Raw genomic sequence first — 20,527 nt, 5'->3', positions numbered from 1 at the left:
TGTTTTAAACAATTCTGTATGGTTCATTGCAGAAGTTAAATGCTCAACAGTCTAAGCTTATACAGCACATAATGTTATTATGATGATGGATGGATCTCACCATGACAGAATGAACGATGCTGTGTATCTTGAGATAATTCATCATCCGAGACATTAAAGAGAGACTCACTGCAGCTATTCAGGCTTTGACATTGCTCACAGAGAGAAATGTGGATGAAAAAGCAGCTCCAGTCATTAAAAGGATTACAGTCAATATCCTTATAAGGTCTTCATTAGGATATCCAATACAGGAGGACTATTAGCATGTTGTGGTTAGAAGAAGGAAGGGGCTGAAAGATTAAAAAAAAAACTGCCTCACAGTTTCTCCTTTATCACTTCATGAACAAAAGTGAAAAACAATTACTTCAGCTTTCCCCAGCTCATAATACTATCTTTACAAAGCTGTTATTGAGCAGTCGCAAAGTTACAAAACAAATTATTTTTAAAAACGCTACCAACCGCCGTGGACAAGCTGTGGCAGTGGATGACCCATGGCTATTAATACCAACGTGTCCTTGGAAGCGGTTTTATAGCAGTTTGTGGCATTTGCATGTTTACAGCCTCTCTGATAAATGAGAATTCAGTAAGAGGCCGGCTGCCTGATGGGAGTAATCTCATTCACATATGCACGAGCCTTAGGAAGGTCAGTACACAGTAGCCTGCGCCGGGCGCTCGTAATGGAAAGCATATGTGCCCAGAGTTCGCTGAAATACGAGAATGCATTTAGAAACAGAAGCACCTGATACTGAGGTCACTGATTCACGATGGGATGATTATCCAACTACGGCAAAGTGCACTGATTCTGCACTTGGGCCATAAAACACACATTGAAACTAAACACACTCTGGCCCGGGACATTTCCATACAAAAAAGAAATACTTACATAATTGTCCTCCCTGTTTGACCCTTTTATCTCTAAGTGGGTTTTCAAGCTAAAAGCAAACTCCTTCTATCACCAAAGCGTAACATTTCAAAAGGAAGATAAATGATAGATGGAGACACACAAGGCCCAAGGTCCTGGGATGTCTGGGCCTCATTAAGGCATTGATAAAACGATAGCTCAAACTCATGAGCTGAATTTATAGCACCCAGGGTCTGCATTTGCATTGGAGCATACATCCCTTACTTGAAGAAGCTGACACGCATCATAAACATAGTAACAGGCAAATGAATACTCCTATTGTAAAACACCGATTTTTCTTCCTTCATTTGTTAATTGAAATAACCTCATTAGCATCTCCCCACCATGCAGTGAGGCCCAGAGGGAGCACACAGCCTGTAAATCTTCACAGGGAATGTGCAGGAGCCATTTAACTTCCGGCCAACCGCAAATAGAGTCGCATAATCACTCCTTGCACGCCTGCAAATGCTGTGATCTCATAGGAGCCCTAATGGCCATCGCCAAATCTGGATGGAAAAAATGGAAAATGGTGTGACTTGTGATGATTCATGGCCGTTCACAGGGTTGAAGATGAAGTTTACATTCTAAGATATTCTTTTCCCACTTTAGAAAACCACTCCTCCCAGAGAGAGGGGTGAGGCTTTTCGGCTCATAAAATTGTTATGTGTTGGAATTAGCCAGGTATAAATCACACATGACCTGAGAGCAGTTATGTCCCAGCGCTCCTCCGTTGCCTCTCTGAGTGCTCTAGAATGACATCTCTCTAATTACTTCAAAAACATTATCCACGCAAAAACATAAAACGTTAATAGGAGGAAAATCAATGACAAGTGTGTTAAAGACCCACTACTGCCAAAGAATCCATGATTCAAGAGAAACACCGACCTCTTTCATTCACCCCTCCCTTCCAAGAAGCAGCAGAAGATAGAGCCGCTGAATCAATAGAGCGTTCCCATAGCTGGGCCTTGGTCTGCCTAGCGCAGGCAAGAGCTTTACTGTCCTTCAACCGAGGTGAGCAGTGGTATCGCACATGGGAGGCTTTTTTAGCAGCGGCTCATCTTTCTTTCACACGGACAAAGCAGCAACAACAAAGTGACAGAAAGAGGGAGAAGAGAAAGGAGCGGGGCTGGAGAGAAGGCTGAAGCAGCCGCCCTGCGCACAAAGCCAAGCGAGCGGACTCAGTGTTGCGAGCGAGAGGGACGGGGTGAGCGGGACATGAAAGGCCGCTTCGCACTCGGCTGCTCATGTGGGTCAGCGGTAACTTGTTGGGGGCCGGAGACTGGGGGGGGGGGGGGATTCGCTCCCGCGGTCTGCAAAAGGACTCCCCGGCTCTTCCCAGCCAGAGCTTTGTTTGGGGGAGAGAGGAGCGCTCTTTCCCAGTGCCCCCACTCCACAAGCTCTCCCTCCTCCTCCTCCTCCTCCCCTGGCCCTCTGTTTGAGGGCCTGCAACCACGTGATGGAGAATGACGCCTTTGTGGGGATCCAGATACAAATGCAGACACACACACACACACACACGCACGCACGCACGCACGCACGCACATATATATACATATACAAAAGGCCCCTCCAGGACCACCAATTAGCCAAGCCCCATGGGGTGACATGGTGGTTGAATAGAGAGGGACCTTAAACCAGCCTCCTCAAAACACCCACCCACACCCTCCAAAAGTTTCACATTCAATCATTCCTCCACGTACAAGAGAGAAAGAAATACATTTGCACACACTTGATGAAACCCCCTACACCTTATACAAGACAAGGGAAGACAAGCGTGACTGATCTGTCATGTCCTTTTGCTTTTGTGGGACATCTCCATCTCCATGCCATGAGCTTGGATCCCAGGCAGACTTTTCCCCACCAGATGAAAACCAAAGGTGGTAATAGTGATGGTACTTTTCCACTCATTACTAAGGACCTCACATCAGAATAACTAATTGAACTGTTATATTGGAATTTTGCAGCTAATCCGTCTAGCCAGATCTGATTTGAGAGAAATCCATCTGAACACATGCTTTCTGCTGAGCACACGGCCAGCATCAGCTCGCTTTTGGCTGTGTGTGTGTGTGTGTGTGTGTGAGAAAGTGGACCTTGATCTGACCGAATCGAAGCATTAGGTCTGTAATTTATCTTTTTCTTCTACCCTGGAGGACGGTAGCAGACTCCCTGTAAGCAGGCCTGCAGAGCTGCTTGTGTGCCAGGCTTAGGAGCGGGACGCCGTGGAGCTGCTCCAGGGACCTGTCTCATCGCACAGCGCACAGCGGCCTCCTCACCGCCACAGAGGTGACGCTCTCGCCAACTAACATAATCCCCCTACATCATCCATAATCACAGCACCGGGAGGTTTGCATTCACAAAAACACACACACACACACAAAACAGAAAAACACTTGACATATACACACACACTTGAGCCGAGCGGACATGCAAATTCATCCAGGCTTGACCTTGATTGGTGTCTTATCCTATATTTCTGCAGGCAGCAGAATTGCTAATCACTGTTCACTGAGAGTACTTGATGTAGCAAATGTGCAAATCTAAGCCTGTGGCCTCTCCTGGCAGCACTGCAGACCTCTGCTCCAGCCACCCCGACAGGAAGCCCTGAGCTGCACCGGAATGGCTGCCACTCCACTCTTCAAATCCGTGCAGGAGAGTCATTTTGGCTGCCAATTAATTCCACAAAGACTCTTGAAGAGCTCTTGTCTGGACACAAATGTACCTATTCCTGCTCTTGTGCGAGAATACTCTAATTTGTGTTTCTTAAAGTTTTCAGTTCTGTTTAGACTCGCAGAGACGACAATACAAATGGGCTGTTGATGTTCTTGCACAGGACATCACAGGATGTTTCAGGGTCTTCTTAATGACATGGATTAAAGGCTGGCCAATTCCTGACAAGATCATCCTGGTATTAGTGTTACTGAGAAGTACAAGTGTTTTACGGAAGGTGGGACAATGCCATTGCTTGTTGTTCTCACACTGGCAGGGAGAGGTCTTGTTACAGGTGAGGTATCTGGTGGTGTTACTCAGGTAGTGTGATACTGTCTCTCCTCTTCTGCTATCTGAGACTCTGTACACCCGTAAGAGGAACTTTGAAATCTACAAACACTGTCCAGGTCCACAGGCTGGACACAGACAACAGGAAATCTCGCCCTTGCTATCGCTGATTACATGAGTCAAGGCAAAACAAGTGGCTCACACAAGCACCAGTCCAAACACTGCACGCCCCCTGGCCTTAGCTTCTCTGGTTTTGTCTGCCTGGTGACAGTAACAAACGAGCGGGCAGAGCCGGAGCAACAATAAAAAGTACCACAGATCTAATTAATTTGCCTATGGAAGACGCCTCCTTCTCCAGGGAGATGCCCTGCCACATTCATAAATGCCAAGGCCAGAGTCAGGCAGTCTGCCTCTCCTTTAATTCAATATTCAAAGCTCTTCTTTACAACCACAAGAGAACCACAGCAATGGGTGCTCCTGCTCCACCTTCACTGTGCCATTTCAAAGCTCAGTGTGGGATCAAATCAGACCTTTCATATCCTATTCAAGCTCAGGCTTCATTTACCAACCTGAATTCCTGACCGATTCAATTTGCTTTAAAAAAATATGACCTATTGTATGAAAAGATTGTTTCTGACATGGCACTCATTAAAAACTGGGGTGGTTCAATATGAATTCAACTCTTATTATCTGCTTTTCCATAAGACAATGGTTTGTATATTAACCGGAAAAGCCAGTGAAGCGTAGCAGGTCTGCCATAATGAAGCCTGCCTTTCTTCTCTCCCCCTCTCTGTCTCTCGCTGTCCTTCACTCCATCTCTCTCACTCACTAACACGGCTTCCCTTCCTCCTCTCCTCCTCCTGTGCAGGGTTCATTACGCCACATAAACACCACTCACTGTCACATTCCATAGCAGGAGGGAGCATATGGAGGGCTCAGCCCTGCACGTCTCACACAAACGATACGAATGTGAACACCGCTGTCTGCTCTCCACCGTCTCAGCCCTTCCGTCCCATGCCTGAGTGGCATAAAGTGCAGCTTGCGGTCCACTCCAGGTCACCTCTACAGGGAGATGGCCAGCGGGGGAGCCCCCCCCCACCTCCACCCAGCGCACACTGGCTCTGCCTTCTAAATGCCACAGACCATCGATCTGCCTTTCAGAGAGGGACCAGGTCTGGCCGAGGAGTTTTTCATTTTCACTCCGCACTTGGTTAAACACTCTGGACTGAGCACACGGGCCTCCCGCTCCAGTGTCCAATAAGCACAGTTTAAACAGTGGGGGTTAAGACAAAATGATCCGTCTCGTTGGAGCCAATCGATTGAGAGCACAGTGGGCAGAGAAGGGAAATCGCTTTGCTTGCGGTTCTGTTCGCTCACTGGGCTCTTTGTGGATGTCTGAAGTTGGTGATGCTCTGAGATACAGACAAAAGCCTACAAATCCACAGTGATGAGCAGGCCCTGATCTATTTATGGTAAAAACACATAGAAGACAAGTGACAGGAGGTCTGTGTTTATTGGCGCTAAGCAGTGTAATATAGAGTAGTGAGAGCGATAGTAGTTGGGAAAAGTTTAATGTTGTGCAAATGAGGGCTGCATTTCTTATGCAAATGAAGAGTGAATTTAACTCTCAACCTTAAAAAAGATATGTACTTTTTTGTGTGCGTCTTTGATGGTTTGAAAGTTGTGAGACTATTCAATTAGCTAAAAAGAACAGTTAAGAAAGACTTGTAAGAGGCCATTGTTGTTGTTGTCCCTGGTATGCTAAATATTTAATCCTGGGCTTACTTTAATTGAATGACAGCTCTTATATAAAGACATGTGACTGGATATCCTACTAGGTAGATGCGTAGATTCCCCATGAGACAAGTTCAGTTGTTATTGCTGCTTTATAAATAAATGAAGGGAATTAAATGGAAGTCTTTCGTCATACTTCATGGACCTTGACCAGATGCAGTCTGTTTTGGAGCAAATGAAGTGTAGACACCGCATATGGCTCCCAACTGTACACCGTACTGATTTTTTATATTAAAAATTAATTTAAAAAAAATATTCAGCTCAGCAACCCAAATGCTTGCTTTGTGGCCAGCACAGCACATTTCACTTTGGCAGGACTAGATGTGACTCAGTGGCCACTCTCTGAGGAACACATGCGTTCTAATGCACAACACATGAGGCCTGAGTGACATCTGAGCAGAGGCAGCCGGGGAAATGCAATCGCTCTGATATCCCTCTGGTGATCCAGCTCCCATCCGACCCGCATGGACATCTGACCCGGAGCACATGTCCGGCTGTCACCCTACCCCCCTGGCCACCCGGCCCCTGAGATCTCATGGCCGTTAAATATGCAGTGGATGCCACACCACTGCCTCACACATCCATATGCAAAACAGACACACATGCACACACATACACACACACACACACACACACACACACGCTATATATATATATATATCCCAGAAAGTATGCATACTCAGACAGGCACACGTACCTCCCTAAGCCTCCTTAACACAGTACACATACACACACCCACAGATTGTATGCACACGCATACACGCGCACGCACCCAAACACACATGGACACACACACACACACACACACACACACACACACACACACACACACACTCACACAAACAGACACACACACACACATACCAACCTAAGCCTCAGCCACTTGTCTCACAGCACAAACCCACAGCTGTCCAGGCATTGTGTGGCTCTAGGATTTCTACCACCCTGCTGCTATCATCTGATGCCATCACCCCTCCTGCACTCTTAAAACCCGCCCTCCATACCACCTAACTTCAGATGTCAAGGCCATGTTCCTACCAGGAACAAAAGACCACGGTAGGAGACATAATTGTATGTAATTTGCAATACAAGTGCGTTCTAACAAACAAAAATCAATATCACAACAGAAAAAGCCAATTACTTCCAGTGTGAAAAATCATCACAGCTATTGACCAAAACAGGGGTCAGCCTAATGTCCTAATATGATGGGTTTGGTGCACTCTGGGTGGCATATGAAAGCTATTGTGTTTGTAACATGGGACAAAACAAAGTATTAACGCTTTCATTGATTATTATCTCATTTCCCACTTCATAACCTCCAAAGAGTAATACAATGCATCTGTGTGCATAAATAACCGTTACGGCGGCTATAAAAAGGCCCTGAGGTCTCGCTCACTTTCCTGTGGCCAAATAAAATCAATATCTGTACAAAAACCCCACATTTCTTTCCATTTCAGTGCATTAGGGAAAGGGAGGCTCTGCCTGATAGCTTGGAGAATGACATTTGGACCAGGGGGAGAAGAAAAAGAAAGGGCACCGCCTCCAGCTGTGAGAGAGATGAGAGATCAGGATGGGGGTGGAGAAACGGTGTGCGCACACATGGGGTCTACAGGCTTCTCTCCTGACCTTTGGCATCATACACAAAGTCCGACGCCTGACCCTCACCCTGATAAGAAAACAGCACCCTTTTGAAGGATGTTTTGGTTCCTTATCCTGTCCACAGGATCTGTTTACATCAAGTATTAATAACACAATCGGGGAAGAGATTGAATTGAACAAACAAATATATGAGCACTGGAACAATCAAAAGAGAAGGAAGTGCCAAAGTAGCTCTGAATGCTATAGGCACCTAGACAGTGTTTGCCGTGCACACAAAAGGATAAATGAACCGTACGCTCGGTGTTCAAACACACCAATACTTATGTCTACATGGTGATACTCAATGAGGCGCCACCAGTGTTAAACACCAGCCAAGTAGCGCTCGGTCTTATCTGGCACTGCGCTGGATTGAGATTGCTCTAGATAGTCTTTAGAGCTCCAGTCAGTGCAAACACAGCGTGGAGGACATGACAGAGGGATGTGTAAACCCAGATCCCGCCTAGGGGGAAGAGGGGTGAGGGGTGTCATGAGATCAAAGCCAGGTGGGGGTACTGAGGCGAGCCAGAGGGCTGGATCTGACTCATATGTAGGTCAGGTGTTGAACAGCCGAGTCCTATATCCTGATAATGTGCCTCTCACCTCCTGTCTCCAGTTTCCTTGTATATTTCCCAAGAAGGAGCAACATCAGAAAAGCAACCCACCCACTATTATCTAAAACAAGAGGCCAAGACAGCTGAATTGTTTTGCGGTTTTAAAGGCTGTTGAATAGAACAGTGTTGTTGCAGACTCCTCATCCTTAGAATCACTTCAAGGCGAAATGTGAAGGGCACTTTTCATAAAAAAGCTGCTGTTTGCCTGTAAGGAAACATGATATTTGCATTTGGTATTGCTGTCTGCAACTGCTCATTCATTCAAAAAATACAATAACATTGATACGGAGTTCCTTTGACACCAAGCACTTGTTTGTAACCTTGAAATTTACTGTTTCAAATTCTTTATCTCGCCTCAGTCATAAAACAAGCGCACCATTTCTCTCCGCGGATAACATTAATAGCAACCTTCTAATATTGAGCAATATATTTCAGTGCACCAACCCTCATGAAACACCAACCATCGTTTTCCAGAGGCAACTTGCTCTCCATAACACACCACTGTAGAACACAAAGCACTATCTACAGGTATAGACCACACATTTACACCCTGCTGTCTGTTCCATCACAACCATGAACATCCCTCTCCCTCCGTTAGGGACGAAACTTGAGACCTGTGTCAGATCTGGATAAATGCCTGTGTCAGGTCGTCTCCTCCCAGAGCTGACAGACACGCCTGAAACATACAACACTGGGGGCATTGTGGTGGCGGCACTTGCTTTCGAAGGCAGACCATGCCACATGGCTGCAATTTGTTCATTAGATCTGCCGTAAATGTGCAACAAAGAGCCATTATTCCTTGAGCTCCGTGCGACAGGGCGAGGAAAAGTAAACCTTCCCCTTGGGCCAACCACAAGCCATGCAGAGCTGCCACTGGAAACACCCAGTGAGCTATTATGCAGTTTGACCAGATCTGACTCTACGCAAGGTGCATGAAGAAAAGAAACAACTGGTTCTTTATCACCAACTGGAAGCTTCTGTTTGAACCGTTTTAAAAAAAAAACTGTTGCATTCCAGTTATGTAAACATTGTTAATTGTTTGCAAGTATTGTTTATAGAGACTCTGAACGAGAGAGAAATGGCAGCTAGAGGAGCTTTGAATGAAATGAGGAGATGTCAGTTTCACCAGGGCTGCCACATGGAACTTTATCCCTGCTCTCTACCGGCACACTATTCCATGAAAATGCACACACGCACACACACTTCCCACTGTTTGACAAACGTGGGAAAACTATGAGAAAAAGAAGATGATGTCATCCAGTGACTTCAGAGTTGACCTGGAGACCTGTGACACTTGTGCAAACACACCGGCTCTTCCCTCCCCCCTTCTCTCAGCCCTGGCTGCCCCAGTGCTGCACCTCGAGGAAAGGTCACAGATAAGCGGGAATTGTGGCGCGTAAATCATCAGGGGCTTGGATTACAGCCCAGTGGCACTGGCAATGACATGGTTCTTTTGTTCCTAATGCAGCCACATCAAAGGCCAGCAGGGAAGGGCCGTGATAGCAGAGTTGACTGCTTTACCCCTTCCTCTCTCTAAAAATACTCATGAGAGAAAGCAAAAGTGATGAGTCCAACAAACAATGGGGGCATTTCTGAGCGAAAAAACAGCGGGACATATTTAATAGGAACTTTATACTGCAGTAAGTGAGAGAGGCTGTTCCTAACCTGGTATTTCTTCACTTTAAATAAACATACACAGAGATATTATCCACGTGGTTCCCTAAAAGCCCTAAAAGTTGTCAAGCTAAATGCTGAAAGCTGAGCTATCAACTTAAGTGCAGAGTTATCAACCCAAATGCTAAGATGTCAGCCAAAATGTAAAGGTATTACAGTAAGTAGTGCTTCCACGTCTTCCAAATGGCAGAGTTTAGCTGCTTAGCTCAGGAACACATGAAAATGATGCCCACATACCACACCATATGCTGTGAACCAGTAAGCTTTTCTTCCGTTTTAAGCCTTTTACAGGAGGTATTTGCACACCATAACAAATTCACATAATCTGTATTTGTGTTATCAGTCCACAGAACTCCCCAGTGACTGAGCAACTCTGTTTCTGGCCGTGTGTGGGTGGACTGATGCTTTCCTCTATGTTAAGCCACATGCTGAAAGAGATGGTTGTGAAAGGCAGGAGGAGGGGGGTGTAAGGTGTTGCTCATTCCTCCACTTTAATCCCACAGACACACAGCCATCCTGATACACTGGAGTCATCTCCTGTTTCTTCATAACTAATAGGAAAGCCTAGAGTAAATCTGACAAATATGAGAATATAATTGCATACAAGACAAAATGGTGTTGAACTTTTAGTTGATGTGATGAAATTATTCTGTTGAATTAGTGTCCTTCTGCAAATATGAAGGCAGCCATTTTTTAAAAAAAAATCAGGATTGAGCCACTCCAATATGCTTCCTTCAGAACCAATGCAGGCCCTCTCAATGTCTTCATTGAGCCTGTGTGTGTTTGTGCATATATGTGCATATATAAGTGTGTCTGTGTGTGTGTGTGTGTGTGTGTGTGTGTGTGTGTGTGTGTGTGTGTGTGTCTGTCTGTCTGTCTGTCTGTCTTGCCCTCCAGCCTTCTGGCCCTTTCCTCTAGGCGCCCCAACACCAGCGAAGGCCTTGCAACTATGGCAACGGAATAAGAAAGCAGGCTCCATGATTAATAGATGAGAAACGCCGTGCCAATCTCAGTGGGCCCGGGGATGGGACAGATGTACTCTCCTCTACGAGTCACAAACACACACACACACACACACACACACACACACACACACACACAATCACATTCCATACAACCACTGATATATATGCACAGACATACATACTCAAGTGGTGTAGACACGCACACAAATACACTCACTCCAATGCAGTTGAAGGTGCAAAAGAAAGCGTGGAACCACACATGCAACCATAACTACATATAAACACACACACACACACACACACGCACACACGAACAGCTGAGGAACACTGGACAGCTAAAAAGCCAGAAGAAAATGAGTGCATGGTGCCTCCAGGTCTGCAAATGAAGCAGAAGACAGCTCAACAGACAGCCCCTTGTGAGACACAGTCTCATGGACACACCGCCTTCAGGGCTGTTCATTTCTCCATGTGGTATAAGGTGAAACAAATCAGTACTGGAAAACATTCAGCCTTCTCATGTATACAGGCACTCTGTACAAACAGAGCTAAAGAAATTATGGAAGTCTATTATGCTTATAAAATCAAATATATCGCTGGTTGTAAATATGGTACATAAGCAAGCACATTTTTCATCCTTTGAAAAAAACATAATTCCTTGATTTGTGGGCTCCGTATCTTGTAGATGAGGATTTACTACTGACGGATGTCGGCCCACCTGCAAATGCCAGGCTCCCAGGTGAGTCGGAGACAATATCACACCCTCCTCTTCTCCCCTGGCCTCTGAGTGACAAGCAGCTCACTTCATTTGCACACGCGCCACCTCGCCAGGACCCTCATGTGCGCGCGCCGGCCGCCCTCGCCAGGAGCATCATGTGCGCACCGGCCGCCCTCGCCAGGAGCCTCATGTGCGCGCGCCGGCCGCCCTCAGACGTCAGCGCTGCAGACCCGCAGGGCCGCCTGGCCGCTGCAACATGTGCTTATGCTAATCTACAAATGTTCAGGAGCACTTGGAATTAGCAAGAATGTGCAGGATTCAGCCAGAAGATGGCATTACAGCAATTATGCTCCTGTCACACAGTGTATATATAGGACAGTGACAAATGTAATCCACTAGTATGTTGAAATCTAGGAAGTGACTAGCCAACTTCATTATTTCATTGCAGTTGTGGTGTGAAATTGCTTTACACTTGGGAGGTCGGGTAGATTTGAAATAGTTAAGTGTTTATGGAGACTAAAACAGGCTCTGCATAATGGAGATTTGCCTGTATATGCCTACATCCACATGCTGCATAGACAGACACGACTTACAATGAGGAGAACCATCTTGACAATGACCCCAAAAGAAAAAAAAGCTTTTCTTCTGTGAAATGGGGGCGATTGTAAAGTCACTTGCACATTTGCCTTCATGGGAGTTTGCCTGCCTTATTACACAGCCCACCCTCAGAGAAGCCCTCAAACAATGAGTCACTTCAGAGGGCAATTTCATTGCAGCAATTGCACTAAAGTACCCCATTGATGAGCGGGCGACAACTCTGACACCTTTGCACCCCCACAGTATCCGGATGCTATCGATTTCAAGCGCCGCCTGGGCTGAGGGCTCTGCAGAGTGAATGAGACAGCCTCACAGCAGAAGGGAGTGGGGGGGGGGGGGGGGGGGGGGGGGTGGATGGGTGGGCCGCAACTGTCAACAGCGCAGAGGGAAAAATAACCACTGGCAACCATCTGGGAGCTGGAAGCTGAAAATGAGGATGAGGGAGAGAGAGGAGGTGGATTCAGGTGAGGAGACGACACTGAGCACTGCCAAACAGATGAACGGTTCCGAATGAGCGGAAATAATGAAGATAATGCGCCAGCCCAGCGCTGATGCTAATAACGGTTGTGCCACACGGTTGAGCAAACCAACAGACACAGACTTATCATGAGGTGCACACCTCCGCAAACATTTTAATGCAGTTGCAAACATCAGAGAAAACAAATTCACTAGACACATTTATATTATCCAATCTTTGTCATCTCCCATGTATCAAATATGTACTTATGCACACTGTTTACAGTATTGAACATTTGTGAACTCTATTGTATTGTGAGATATTGACAGTGCATTTGAGCTTGTGCTTAACACCATCCCCACACCCTTTATAGCAATTGACTGCAATTCATTTAACACAGGCATTCATCAATTATTCAGACTGAGCTAAATGTGTCTGTCTGTGCTGGCGCAATGTAAATATGGCCGCGGGCACTGTGACAAATCCATATCAGTCACACGCAATGCAAGCCTCGTCCCTATTGTTGGGCAAATGTGCAGATGAGGTGTTTTGGAGCACCGCTCCGAATCAGAAATACCACAACGTTTGCTGGTGTTTTGTGCTCTGTGTTCTTTTCAAAAGAGTGCACGAGTCCCCAAGGCTTTCACTCAGGGCTGGGGAGTCTCACTTATGCAAATGCCTGAGAGGATTTGGGGATGTTTTGACAGTATAAATGGGCAGGGGAAAATACAGAAAATACAAATATCTAAATATATTTTGTCTACAGCCTTACAATCCTACACACTAATCCTGTGTATAAATGTAATGATGTTATCTTGCCATAATGAATTGTTAAGGGCATATCTGAATATATTTTGAGAGAATATGGATGCAAAGTTAATAGAAATAATTTACATTTCTTTCTCAAACACTGATATTTTTTCACCAAGGGATGTAGTCATATGGACCCTAAACAATAAGTAGTCTAAAATTAGTATAATCCACCTCTGTTTTAATAAATGACAACCTTGCTGTCATAACATGAGATAACTCTAACTATAAGACGGCAATTATGGGTGGAAGAGATGGCTCTGGGAATACGGCACAATTCTGGCTTCCTAATTCACATAAGAATACAGAGGCGACATCCACAGCAAAGGGTCAAAGCAGCACCCTGTTTCTTGCAAGGCTCTGTGTCCCTGTCTACAGAATGGACATGTTCCATGAGAGTGGGGAGAATTGTTTTGTCATCCTTTTGAAATAACAAGCCCTGCCACTGAGCCCCAACGTGAAGCTCCAGGATACTGACATTTTCTGCACCTGTTTCCAAAGCTGGATTTCTCTTAGCTGCCATTTTGAATGGCATTGTGCTATATTAAGAATAAACTGTCTGCACCAGCATGTCCCAATTTACCACAAACAATGTGGGCAGTAAGCAACAACAATGCATTTAACAATGAGCCGCTTTCGGCAACTATTTATTCACACTTGGTGAGAAACAAAAGCACAGACAAGCTATGTTCATCGGGGTTCAGGGGCATTTCTTTCAAATAACTGGGTGATTCAGATGCGTAATGAATAATACTGGTAGTGACAATAGCAGTGAATGAATGAGTTGGGATATTAATATTTTGCAAGGGCAGCACCAGGCTGACATGAATCAAGTGGGAAATGGAGAGGAAAAATATGATCTTGGGCCTGATGCAATCCCTCCATTGTGTGAGAAGCAACATGATTTTGTGGATAAGCATTCATCTTTGAGCAATGCCTTTGACTCAGATACATACAGTCACACCCAGTCATACGAGCACTCAGGGGAACATCTACAAGTGGAGAAACGTAATCCATCAGAGAAAACAACATGCAACCCTCCTACCCACCAATCACCTGCCACACCAACACTAGCTGCTCTCTTCTTTTGACACTGGAAGAATCTGGAGAACAACAGTCTCATGAATACAAATCCCATCTGCCACACAAAACCGGAATGCTGGAATTTGGGCATGTGCAGGGGTGATATGGCAGGGTGCCCGGCGACCCAGGGTCAGAGAATTGTGGGAAGTTCATTTAAATATGCACCATCTTGTTTCCGAATGATCACACATTCGGCTGCCTTCTCCAGTATGAATAGTTCAGTGAGGAGGAGACACTTGAGTTTTCTCAGCACGCCATGCAGCCTCTGTCCTTCTGCCATCCTATTTGGAGATAGAAGAGCTCTCACACACACTGACATTCAGTTGTCAACCACCCTGATGCCTCAACAAAAGTGAAGTTGATGGAGTTGAAGCGTCCTCACTGACAAAGGTCCCACCCCATCTGACCTCAGGACCTTGAGCAGGTGACTGGACATTGCTGCCTTCTACAAAACCTCTACAGACACTCTATATCCTACAGCCCCTCAAGAGTATTGCTTGTACACCTTCTAATTTTGCAAAACTGAGGTTTCTCTATCAGTGGCACTGGGTCTATAAATTACACACTATCCTAGGGGAATGTATGGAACTAAAAAAGTGCGTAGCCTATGTATAAGTTGCCAGCTTTAGCCATTTTGCTTGGTGTTGAAGGAAGGGGTTAGAGAGGCCAGGGGTGGAGGTTAGCTGCCATTTGTCTCTGCCATTTTTGTCTACATGTGCATTTCCTACAACATGAGGGATGCCCAAGACGTAAAAAGTATGTGTGTAGCTACCTTTTTGATTCTTGCTTCGACTACAGTTACCGACAGTCTGTTTACTGTTACGAACAGTTAGGCTACACAGGGACCAACTTAGCATCCCCTTCAGAGTGGAGTTTCATATGCCTACAATTATTTGAACAAATAGTAAAAGAAAATACATTATCAAATAATTCACATAATTTCCAACACTCAGGGGAAGATTTTCTTTAAATAGCCAACCAATTGACCGTCAGGAAGCGATAACACGTCCCCATGCTTACAAACAACAGTAACTCCAATGATAATTGTAGCTTAATACGCCCTGTAATTAGCACTGCGAACTGTTGTTACATTGGTCACACACCCCGTAGCTATCAATCAGTTAACCAACAGCACGCGCGAACATCGATGAAAGAACCAAATTAACCACAGGTAGGTTACAAGGAGAGTTTATCTCAACATCACACAGAAAGAAGCAGAGTAAAATCACACATAAAACAGCAAGAAAAGTTTTACAACTGTTACCAAGACTTTGTACTCAACCAAACGGTGCACTTGTCTTTTAGTCATAATACTCCCGCGTACTCCAATACAGCCGTTATGAGGTCTCAGCCTTGCGCACGCAAAGTGCATGGATAAAAACAGGAGATCGAAGACAAACATTTAAGAAAATGTTATTGTAAATAAAAGCATGACATTAACATGTCGATTCCCTGTTTGTCCGATCCACAAAAAACGTTTGACTGATTGAAAAATAAGGAGGATAGGCTATAGCCTATACTTTCCTAAACATACGGTGCGTTCGTTCGCGTTATTGCCTACATACCGTGCTCTCGCGCACCTCCTCAGATCGGAATATCCATTGGAAATCCACTTGAAATGCCGTTGATGTTTTTTCCCCTTTTCCTTCTTAAAGTATCCTTTGAAAATAACTGAACAGAACCAAACAGACGTCCAAGAACTAACAATGGGTGGTTCGAATCATACGCGACAACGAGGCACAGTTTCTCCACTGTGTTGGCTGGTCATCCTATTTGGAGATGAAGGCTTCTTACGAGCACTCAGCCATCCCAGCTGTCACTCGGTCCACACAGGGAGGAGCCAAAGCGCAGATCGGAGCGGGGTGATGTGGAATGGGATCTTTTGTTTCGTGAGGTGTAGCTATAGCAATCTAGGCTACTGTAGCATTTAATATCTGTTGCTATTGTAGGCTACCCTACCTGTTTTTTCACCGAAAGAGAAACCTTCTTTCCTATATGGTCATTGTAAATTATTGACATTTAATTGGATCCTTGGATAATGTTCATAATAGGTAGGCCTACTCAATAGCACATTTTATCCTTTGAATCATGGTCATTAATCATTGTCAGTAATTATGGTTATTTTTCACATTGGTATCTATAGACCTACCATTGTAAGTTGACATGGAACGCCTGACGTACCCGGTAGCCTAAATAACAGGCCGTCTCGGCGCTGATATTTCGACCCCCGAAGGCGAGGCTCGAGGCCTCCCTGTCTTTGTCTGTGAGAAAACCCTCCTCCTCCGGTGGTCCCGTCATCAACCTGGCACAGGTTTTTTTAATCACCCTTGTCTGATCCCCATAATAACCAATCAGCTCCAGGAAAAAAAACAATATGTGAACTTCAGGCTACTCATTTGCTCTGGAACTGGAGTAGACTGGCCACGCACCTCACCATCTTACCCAAATGGCCCCATACAATACATCCGAATGTACGCCCGTTTTAAAACCACTGCCTTTATTATAGTGATTCCCTGTTGGCTGCAACCCACAGTTCTAAGCCATATGCCAATTAAGTCTCAAGACAATAAAAACCTGTTTTCAGAGCAGCTTGCCATTTCAGGATTAAAGGGCAATTTTATTTGCCCGAACCTGTGTGTGTGTGTATGGCAATCTGGAGGACCATCAGCTACCTAATCACTGTTGTGCATTGGTGCCCTGGTGTGTAGTGGCATTGCGCACGCCTTATTTAATTTCGGTTATGTAAAAATGGTATGTAGAGAAGGAAGACACAGCACAGGATATTTTTATATGCCCCCCCCCCCCCACACACACACACAGTTATTCGTTTGAAAATGTAATATTAATAGTAATAGTAAAATATATTTTGTTACGCTATATTTGTGAGTTTTGTTTTAAGGAATCGTGAGATATAGTCCCTCAGGTAATTACAACTCACAAAATTACAAAAGGCTATACGCGATTTAAAAAATCCCACAGTTAACTAAATTAAGTAAAGATCATTTTCAGTTTATTTTCCCCTTTACTGACCTGTTGAGCAATATTGTACGGTTTTCCAAAAAGAAAAACAAATCAAGGAGTTGTCATCGTGGGACCAATGACATTTACTCAGACTCCAACGTGCAAGGATATAGGCAATGAATGTGCGACATGCACTTGGAAAAGCGTTTACTTGGCTGCTGCCGGAGCAGTTAGCACATTTTTGATCAGCACCGCACTGATGTGGAACGGTACATTTCACACCGTGTAATTGGGGCTCGGGAAGGATTTCAGCACAACATTCTCCTCCTCTCCACACCTCCTGTCTCGTATTTTCACTCATAGATGTTGCTCTTCTGTCAAAACAAAGTCGTAGAGAGAACCTGCCTTGGGATTCAGGCAATAATATTTTATTGCCTAGGCCTAGATATGTTCCCACTGCCATTGATTTAGTTTTACGTAATTTCCAGACCTGCCTTAATATATTTTCTATACATTTCTGTAACATAATTTAATTCACATGTTATATTACTTCTTTCTTTTTGCAATTACTTTGATCTTTTAATTTAATAATAATAAAACACACAGTCACAATCTGACATATTAACGTACAGTATTTGTTATGCAGTTGTCACTGAATATTGAGACTTCAAATTGAGTGACTCCAGCTGCCTTCCGAAAAACATGTCTTTTGGCTCCATGTACTAATTATATAGTGGGGAGTTGCAGACACATACGTCAGCATTTTCAATGGACAGCAGGCTGGTGCCCCATAATGGGCAAATGTTGTAAGGCGAGACAGAGGGCAGAAGGTGGGGGTTTGAGGAGTGGTGGGGTGGGTGGAGTGGGGAGAAAATAAAGTTCACCCAGATACTGTATATCTTCAGCTCGAGGCCCCTGTATTCAGGATGGGTGTGTCTGTGTGTGTCTGCTCGGAGGAGGCTCTTGCGTCATGCATGAATAAGTTAGGGGCTTCAGCCTGCACTACATGGAAGTAATAGGTAATGTCATCTTAAGAGCCTGCAGTTGGCCACCTGCTGGGTGGGGGTGGAGCAGGCGTAGCTGTCATTAGGACTCTTTGTTAGCTAGGATCAGTCAGCTTTGGAGATTTTTGCTTTGGCCTGAGTTATGTGATTCAAGATGTGCTAATGCTGGCAGTGCAGTTTAATAAACCTTTGCATATGAAAAACAATCTACACATTATCCAAAAGCATTATCTGGAAATCCTACACATCGTAAAAAAACACAATCTGATAAAGTGCACAAGCCATGCAAATGATTAAACAGATTAAACAGAAGTCATCAGTGGAGGTACAGATTGGCGTACCTGTAGGTGATCATGCTTAAAAAGGAGGGTTATATATTTCATATAGCCTGTAAATAAAACGGCAGTGGTACTATCCTCATATCAGTGTGTTTTCTACTGTAAGAAATGCAATGTGTGTTGAGATGTTCTCCAGAATTATTCATCCTCCTCTCCTAAAATATCTTCAAGAGCTGAATTCTCAGATGAGGACTGAGCACATGGTGTATTTTGGTTAGAAATGGTCACACATCCGATTTTCTTTTTTGGGTCCATTATTTATCCCTCCCTGTTCTCAGAGCTATCTGGGCAGCCTGCTTTTATTTATTAGAGAGGTGTGCTGGGCCACACCCAGATCTGTGATCAGCTGTGATGTGTGCAATCACATGCACATACCCAGAGACTCCCTCTCTCGCATACACACGCCCCCACACACACACGCACACACACACACATGCACGCACACACACACACACACACACACACACACACACACACACACACACACACACACACACACACACACACACACACACACACACACACACACAGCCATTGTGCACACACGCACGTAAGCTCTCACAGGCATACACTAGGGGGCAGGCTGTGGGCTATACCATGTGATTTAGGAACAACTTGCTTCCCCTGGTGAATAAATAATCCGCTTGTGAGCACTAACACACGATATAGGCTTCATCAATTTTTTAAGCTGGTGCATTTTCAGTTACTCACTGAGTGTGCATGTGTACTCTGCCTGTGAAGCATTATCTTCTCCATTGAACTCCTGCATTTTTCATACAGCACATTGTGCTCCCTGAGTCGTTCATCCTTTCCCTGAGATGGAGACGGATGGGAGATGGAATTGCTCCATTTCTAGGTGATGACTTCAGAGGAGGGATCACTGACCGCTACATCATGGAATCATCTCCGAGATGTTTAGGAGAGAGGGCAAAACTTCATTACGTAAGAGTGCGGTCCTCCTCTGGAGACCCATCCTCTAGCAGAGGTTGGCTGCAGTAGCACATCTCACTCGATCCATCAAGCCCGTCTGGGAAATATGTGTGCGAGAGATGATGACGCTGCACAAGGGCCACAACTCAACTCAGCACTGACCACATGAAGTGGACATGATGGCTTTTTCAAGATTTTTCAAGAGCTGAAAGGAGGGTTCAAGTTTTGAAGAGTCTCTATTTAGCACTTCACAGAATGTTTTCGGCCCCTGAAGAGATCCCAAACTAACTTTGTTTTTATTTTGTTTTAATTTAATCCATGGTGAGGGAATGCCATTGATCAATGTATGTTGGAAAATAACAATGGAGTACTCAAATGAACCCTGTATCTAATAATGTATCTGTGTAGAATACCCTTTGGATTGTACTGTCTTAAGAACCCTGTATCTAATAATGTCTCTGTGTAGAATACCCTTTGGATTGTACTGTCTTAAGAACCCTGTATCTAATAATGTCTCTGTGTAGAATACCCTTTGGATTGTACTGTCTTAAGAACCCTGTATCTAATAATGGATCTGTGTAGAATACCCTTTTGATTGTACTGTCTTAAGGCCGAAGGGTCTTTGTGAACACAAATAAATCATGATTTACTTTGTAGACAGACTCATCAGCTTATAATGGTACATAATGGTACATAGATGTGCTTGAATTTCCCCTTGGGGATCAGTAAAGTATCTATCTATCTATCTATCTATCTATCTATCTATCTATCTATCTATCTATCTAAAATACCCTTTGCACCCTGAAGGATCTTTTCTTGTGGAAAGAATTCTTAGTAAGGCTGTCACATGGCTAAGGATTCTAAGAAGACTTGTTCTTTCTGTTATTTTCTGCAACCAAACAGCCCTGTCATTGTACATGTAGTGATGCTATGTTACTCACAGTAGAGCACATACAGCAAGTGACCATATCCATCTGCCTGCTCAGAGTACAAAAAGTTTCATATTACCACATACA

General features: G+C 44.7%; 1 protein-coding gene across 4 annotated transcripts in view; it reads right to left on the bottom strand.

Annotated features, from left to right (window-relative positions):
• The window catches only part of sema6a (sema domain, transmembrane domain (TM), and cytoplasmic domain, (semaphorin) 6A), a 70,309-nt gene extending 54,211 nt beyond the window's left edge, over positions 1-16,098 (bottom strand). For all 4 annotated transcript variants that reach the window (XM_042101074.1, XM_042101076.1, XM_042101077.1 and 1 more), the window contains exon 1: positions 15,844-16,098. The gene's annotated coding sequence lies outside the window, so the exon portion shown is untranslated. The remainder of the gene's footprint in view (positions 1-15,843) is intronic.
• Between the last annotated feature and the right edge of the window lie 4,429 nt (positions 16,099-20,527).

Source organism: Alosa sapidissima, chromosome 8, assembly GCF_018492685.1.
Source record: "Alosa sapidissima isolate fAloSap1 chromosome 8, fAloSap1.pri, whole genome shotgun sequence".
In the NCBI taxonomy this organism is placed as follows: domain Eukaryota; kingdom Metazoa; phylum Chordata; class Actinopteri; order Clupeiformes; family Clupeidae; genus Alosa; species Alosa sapidissima.
The sequence above is the reverse complement of the archived record's forward strand: the minus strand, read 5'-3'. Positions and strand labels throughout refer to the sequence as shown.